Genomic DNA, 5,605 nt, shown 5'->3' with positions numbered 1-5,605 from the left:
CTCTGAGAAATCATATTGACTTGCTGAGTCAATATTTTATTCTGAGCCAATATGGCATTCAGAGTATCAATTTCAAGAACACCCTTCTTCTGAGGCGTCCCATTACTCACAGGGTTCCTCTCAGAAGTGTACATGAACTGGTTATTAGCAACCATGTCAATGAGTTCTTGAGCTTCTGCAGGCGTTTTCTTTAGGTGAATGGATCCACCTGCAGAAGTATCCAATGACATCTTAGCTAATTCAGACAGACCATCATAGAATATATCCAGGATGGTCCATTCTGAAAGCATGTCAGAAGGACACTTTTTGGTCAGTTGCTTGTATCTCTCCCAAGCTTCATAGAGGGATTCACCTTCTTTCTGTCTGAAGGTTTGAACATCCATTCTAAGCTTGCTCAACTTTTGAGGAGGAAAGAACTTGGCTAAGAAAGCCGTGACTAGCTTATCCCAAGAGTTCAGGCTATCTTTGGGCTGAGAGTCCAACCACACTCTAGCTCTGTCTCTTACAGCAAAAGGGAAAAGCATGAGTCAGTAGACTTCAGGATCTACTCCATTAGTCTTAACAGTATCACAGATCTGCAAAAATTCAGTTAAGAACTGAAAAGGATCTTCAGATGGAAGTCCATGAAACTTGCAGTTTTGCTGCATTAGAGAAACTAATTGAGGTTTCAGCTCAAAATTATTTGCTCTAATGGTAGGGATGGAGATGCTTCTTCCATGTAAATTGGAATTAGGTGCAGTAAAGTCACCAAGCATCCTCCTTGCATTATTATTATTTTCGGCTGCCATCTCCTTTTCTTGTTCGAAAATTCCTGTAAGGTTGTCTCTGGATTGTTGTATTTTAGCTTCTCTTAGTTTTCTCTTCAGAGTCCTTTCAGGTTCTGGATCTGCTTCAACAAGAATATTCTTGTCCTTGCTCCTGCTCATATGAAAAAGAGGGAACAGAAAAATAATAATAATAATAGGGATCCTTTTTACCCAGGTATAGAGGTTCCCCTGTGTGAGTAGAAGAAGAAAAGAATATAATGTAAAGAAAGAAACACAAGGGTGAGGAGAGTAGAGATGTGAGATGAAGAGAAGTGTTAGTAGATGAATAAATAAATAGAAGGAGATGAGGGAGGAAGAGGATTTTCGAAAATTATTTTTGAAAAATGGTTAGTGATTTTCGAAATTAGTTTTTGAAAAAGGTTAGTAATTTTCAAAAATTAGGAATAAAATTGAAATAAAAAATTAAAATAATTAGTTAATTAAAAAAAATTTTTGAAAAAGAGGGAGATATTTTCGAAAATTGGAGAGAGAAAGTTAGTTAGGTAGTTTTGAAAAAGATAAGAAACAAACAAAAAGTTAGTTAGTTAGTTGAAACAAATTTGAAAATCGATTTTGAAAAGATAAGAAGATAAGAAGTTAGAAAAGATATTTTAAAATCAAATTTTTGAAAAAGATATGATTTTGAAAAAGATAAGATAAAAAGATATTTTTGAAAAGATATGATTGAAATTAGTTTTGACAAAAAAATTTGATTTTTAAAATCACAATTAATGACTTGATTCACAAGAAATCACAAGATATGATTCTAGAACTTAAAGTTTGAATCTTTCTTAACAAGCAAGTAACAAACTTGAAATTTTTGAATCAAAACATTAATTGATGATGTTATTTTCGAAAATTATGTGGTAAAGTTAAGAAAAAGATTTTTGAAAAATATTTTTAAAATTTTCGAAAATAACTAAGAAAAATGCAAAAGATTTGATTTTTGAAAAAGATTTTGAAAAAGATAAGATTTTTAAATTGAAAATTTGATTTGACTCATAAGAAACAATTGAATTTTAAAAATTTTTGAAAAAGTCAAATCTAATTTTCGAAATTTATGAGTGAAAAAGGGAAAGATATATTTTTTTATTTTTGAATTTTTATGATGAGAGAGAAAAACACTAAAAATGCTCAATGCATGGAAATTTTAGATCAAAATAATGAATGCATGCAAGAATGCTATGAATGTCAAGATGAACACCAAGAACACTTTGAAGATCAAGATGAACATCAAGAACTTAATTTTGAAAAATTTTTGATGCAAAGAAAGCATGCAAGACACCAAACTTAGAAATCGTTGATGCTTAGACTCTATGGATGCAAAAATGCACATGAGAAACAAGAAAAGACATAAAACAAGAAAACATCAAGATCAAACAAGAAGACTTACCAAGAACAACTTGAAGATCATGAAGAACACTATGAATGCATGAATTTTTTCGAAAAATGCAAGATGAACATGCAATTGACACCAAACTTAAAATCTGACTCAAGACTCAAACAAGAAACACAAAATATTTTTGATTTTTATGATTTTCTAAATTGTTTTTTGTATTTTTCGAAAATTGTTTGAAAAAGAAAAATAAGGATTCCAAAATTTTTAATATGAATTCCAGAAATCTTTGTACTCTTAGTCTAAAGCTCCAATCTGAGGGTTAGGCATGGCTTAATAGCCAGCCAAGCTTTGGTGTGTAACTCAGACATGCCACAGCTGACATTCCAATTATCTTGCCTCTATGCTAATGGTTGGAAGCCCCTATCCAGAAGAATTAGACATGGCTTTACAGCCTGCCAGGCTTCAACATGCTTCATGAAAGTCTAGAATTCATTCTTAAAAATTTTAGAATAATTTTCGAAAACAGATGAGAAATTTTTGAAAGATTTTTTGAAAAATTTTTTTTTTGAAAAATTTTTGAAAATAAAATAAGAAGAAAATTACCTAACCTGAGCAACAAGATGAACCGTCAGTTGTCCAAACTCGAACAATCCCCGATAACGGCGCCAAAAACTTGGTGCACGAAATTGTGATCTCAGGCAACGGCGCCAGAAACTCTGTACGCACGTCTTAATAAATCGTTTTTCATTCACAACTTCGATACAACTAACCAGCAAGTGCATTGGGTCGTCCAAGTAATAAACCTTACGTGAGTAAGGGTCGATCCCACGGAGATTGTTGGTATAAAGCCAGCCATGGAATGGAGTAGGATTGATTGGATGAAGACAGCAGGAAAGCAGAGGTTCAGAAGAACGAAAGCATCTCTATGCGCTTATCTGAAATTCTCACCAATGATTTACATAAGTATTTCTATCCTTATTTTATTATATATTTTCGAAAACTTCATAACTATTTTATATCCGCTTGACTGAGATTTACAAGGTGACCATAGCTTGCTTCATACAAACAATCTCCGTGGGATCGACCCTTACTCACGTAAGGTTTATTACTTGGACGACCCAGTGCACTTGCTGGTTAGTTGTATCGAAGTTGTGAATGAAAAACGATTTATTAAGACGTGCGTACAGAGTTTCTGGCGCCGTTGCCTGAGATCACAATTTCGTGCACCAAGTTTTTGTAGAAATACTTGCATTAATTCATCGAGACACAGCAGAGCTCCTCACCCCCAACAGTGGAGTTTAGAGACTCATGCCGTCAAAAGGTACAAAGTTTAGATCTAAAATGTCATGAGGTATTTTGTTCAGAGTTCTCTGTCTGTTGCTGAGTGGATGATGGAAAAGGCTTGCTATTGCTAAACCTGTTTCTTCCACCATTATTAAAGCCTTGTTGAGGCTTTTGTTGATCCTTCCATGAGAGATTTGGGTGATTTCTCCATGAGGGGTTATAGGTGTTTCCATATGGTTCACCCATGTGATTCACCTCTGCTATTGCAGGGTTCTCAGGATCATAAGCTTCTTCTTCAGAAGATGCCTCTTGAGTACTGTTGGATGCAGCTTGCATTCCATTCAGACTCTGAGAAATCATATTGACTTGCTGAGTCAATATTTTATTCTGAGCCAATATGGCATTCAGAGTATCAATTTCAAGAACACCCTTCTTCTGAGGCGTCCCATTACTCACAGGGTTCCTCTCAGAAGTGTACATGAACTGGTTATTAGCAACCATGTCAATGAGTTCTTGAGCTTCTGCAGGCGTTTTCTTTAGGTGAATGGATCCACCTGCAGAAGTATCCAATGACATCTTAGCTAATTCAGACAGACCATCATAGAATATATCCAGGATGGTCCATTCTGAAAGCATGTCAGAAGGATACTTTTTGGTCAGTTGCTTGTATCTCTCCCAAGCTTCATAGAGGAATTCACCTTCTTTCTGTCTGAAGGTTTGAACATCCACTCTAAGCTTACTCAGCTTTTGAGGAGGAAAGAACTTGGCTAAGAAAGCCTTGACCAGCTTATCCCAAGAGTTCAGGCTATCCTTAGATTGAGAGTCCAACCACACTCTAGCTCTGTCTCTTACAGCAAAAGGGAAAATCATGAGTCAGTAGACTTCAGGATCTACTCCATTAGTCTTAACAGTATCACAGATCTGCAAAAATTCAGTTAAGAACTGAAAAGGATCTTCAGATGGAAGTCCATGAAACTTGCAGTTTTGCTGCATTAGAGAAACTAATTGAGGTTTCAGCTCAAAATTGTTTGCTCCAATGGTAGGGATGGAGATGCTTCTTCCATGTAAATTGGAATTAGGTGCAGTAAAGTCACCAAGCATCCTCCTTGCATTATTATTATTTTCGGATGCCATCTCCTTTTCTTGTTCGAAAATTCCTGTAAGGTTGTCTCTGGATTGTTGTATTTTAGCTTCTCTTAGTTTCCTCTTCAGAGTCCTTTCAGGTTCTGGATCTGCTTCAACAAGAATATTCTTGTCCTTGCTCCTGCTCATATGAAAAAGAGGGAACAGAAAAATAATAATAATAGGGATCCTTTTTACCCAGGTATAGAGGTTTCCCTGTGTGAGTAGAAGAAGAAAAGAATGTAATGTAAAGAAAGAAACACAAGGGTGAGGAGAGCAGAGATGTGAGATGAAGAGAAGTGTTAGTAGATGAATAAATAAATAGAAGGAGATGAGGGAGGAAGAGGATTTTCGAAAATTATTTTTGAAAAATGTTTAGTGATTTTCGAAATTAGTTTTTGAAAAAGATTAGTAATTTTTGAAAATTAGGAATAAAATTGAAATCAAAAATTAAAATAATTAGTTAATTAAAAATAATTTTTGAAAAAGAGGGAGATATTTTCAAAAATTGGAGAGAGAAAGTTAGTTAGGTAGTTTTGAAAAAGATAAGAAACAAACAAAAAGTTAGTTAGTTAGTTAAAACAAATTTGAAAATCGATTAGGATTTAGATTTAGGATTTTATTCGCTTTCAGGATTATCTTTTTATCAGGTTCAACATTCCTTTTTATTTATCTTTTTAACTTGGTTTATGAATTCTTCTATGTTACAGATTATTCTTTGAATTAATATTATTTGAGGTATTTCAGTTTATGATTGCTTTCTTTTATTTATATTACTGTTGCTTCCAATCTGAAGACATTTTTAGTCCACTAGATTTACTTTTTTTCCTTTTGCTCTTGGTTAAGAAATCAGTAACTCAGGAGTTATCAAACTCAACATGATTGATAATTGTTATCTTTGCTAATTGAATTGAACTTCAATAATCCCAATCTTTCCTTAGGGATTAACTAGATTTGAAGATCAGACTAATTAGTCACTTGACCTTTCTTTGCTTTAAGTAAAGGCTAACTAAGTGGAATTAAGATTCAATCTTCATCATCGTTGATAAGGATA

General features: G+C 34.0%; 2 non-coding genes across 2 annotated transcripts; both read left to right on the top strand.

Moving 5' to 3' along the window:
• The first annotated feature begins 284 nt into the window (after nucleotides 1-284).
• On the top strand, nucleotides 285-392 carry LOC148576705 (small nucleolar RNA R71). Its single transcript, XR_015902810.1, has one exon. It is a non-coding gene; the product is annotated as a small nucleolar RNA R71 (small nucleolar RNA).
• A 3,667-nt stretch (nucleotides 393-4,059) lies between these two features.
• LOC148576704 (small nucleolar RNA R71) lies at nucleotides 4,060-4,167 on the top strand. Its single transcript, XR_015904115.1, has one exon. It is a non-coding gene; the product is annotated as a small nucleolar RNA R71 (small nucleolar RNA).
• Nucleotides 4,168-5,605: the final 1,438 nt, after the last annotated feature.

Source organism: Arachis ipaensis, chromosome B1 (assembly GCF_059453495.1).
Source record: "Arachis ipaensis isolate K30076 ecotype BB chromosome B1, ASM5945349v1, whole genome shotgun sequence".
In the NCBI taxonomy this organism is placed as follows: Eukaryota; Viridiplantae; Streptophyta; class Magnoliopsida; order Fabales; family Fabaceae; genus Arachis; species Arachis ipaensis.
The sequence above is the reverse complement of the archived record's forward strand: the minus strand, read 5'-3'. Positions and strand labels throughout refer to the sequence as shown.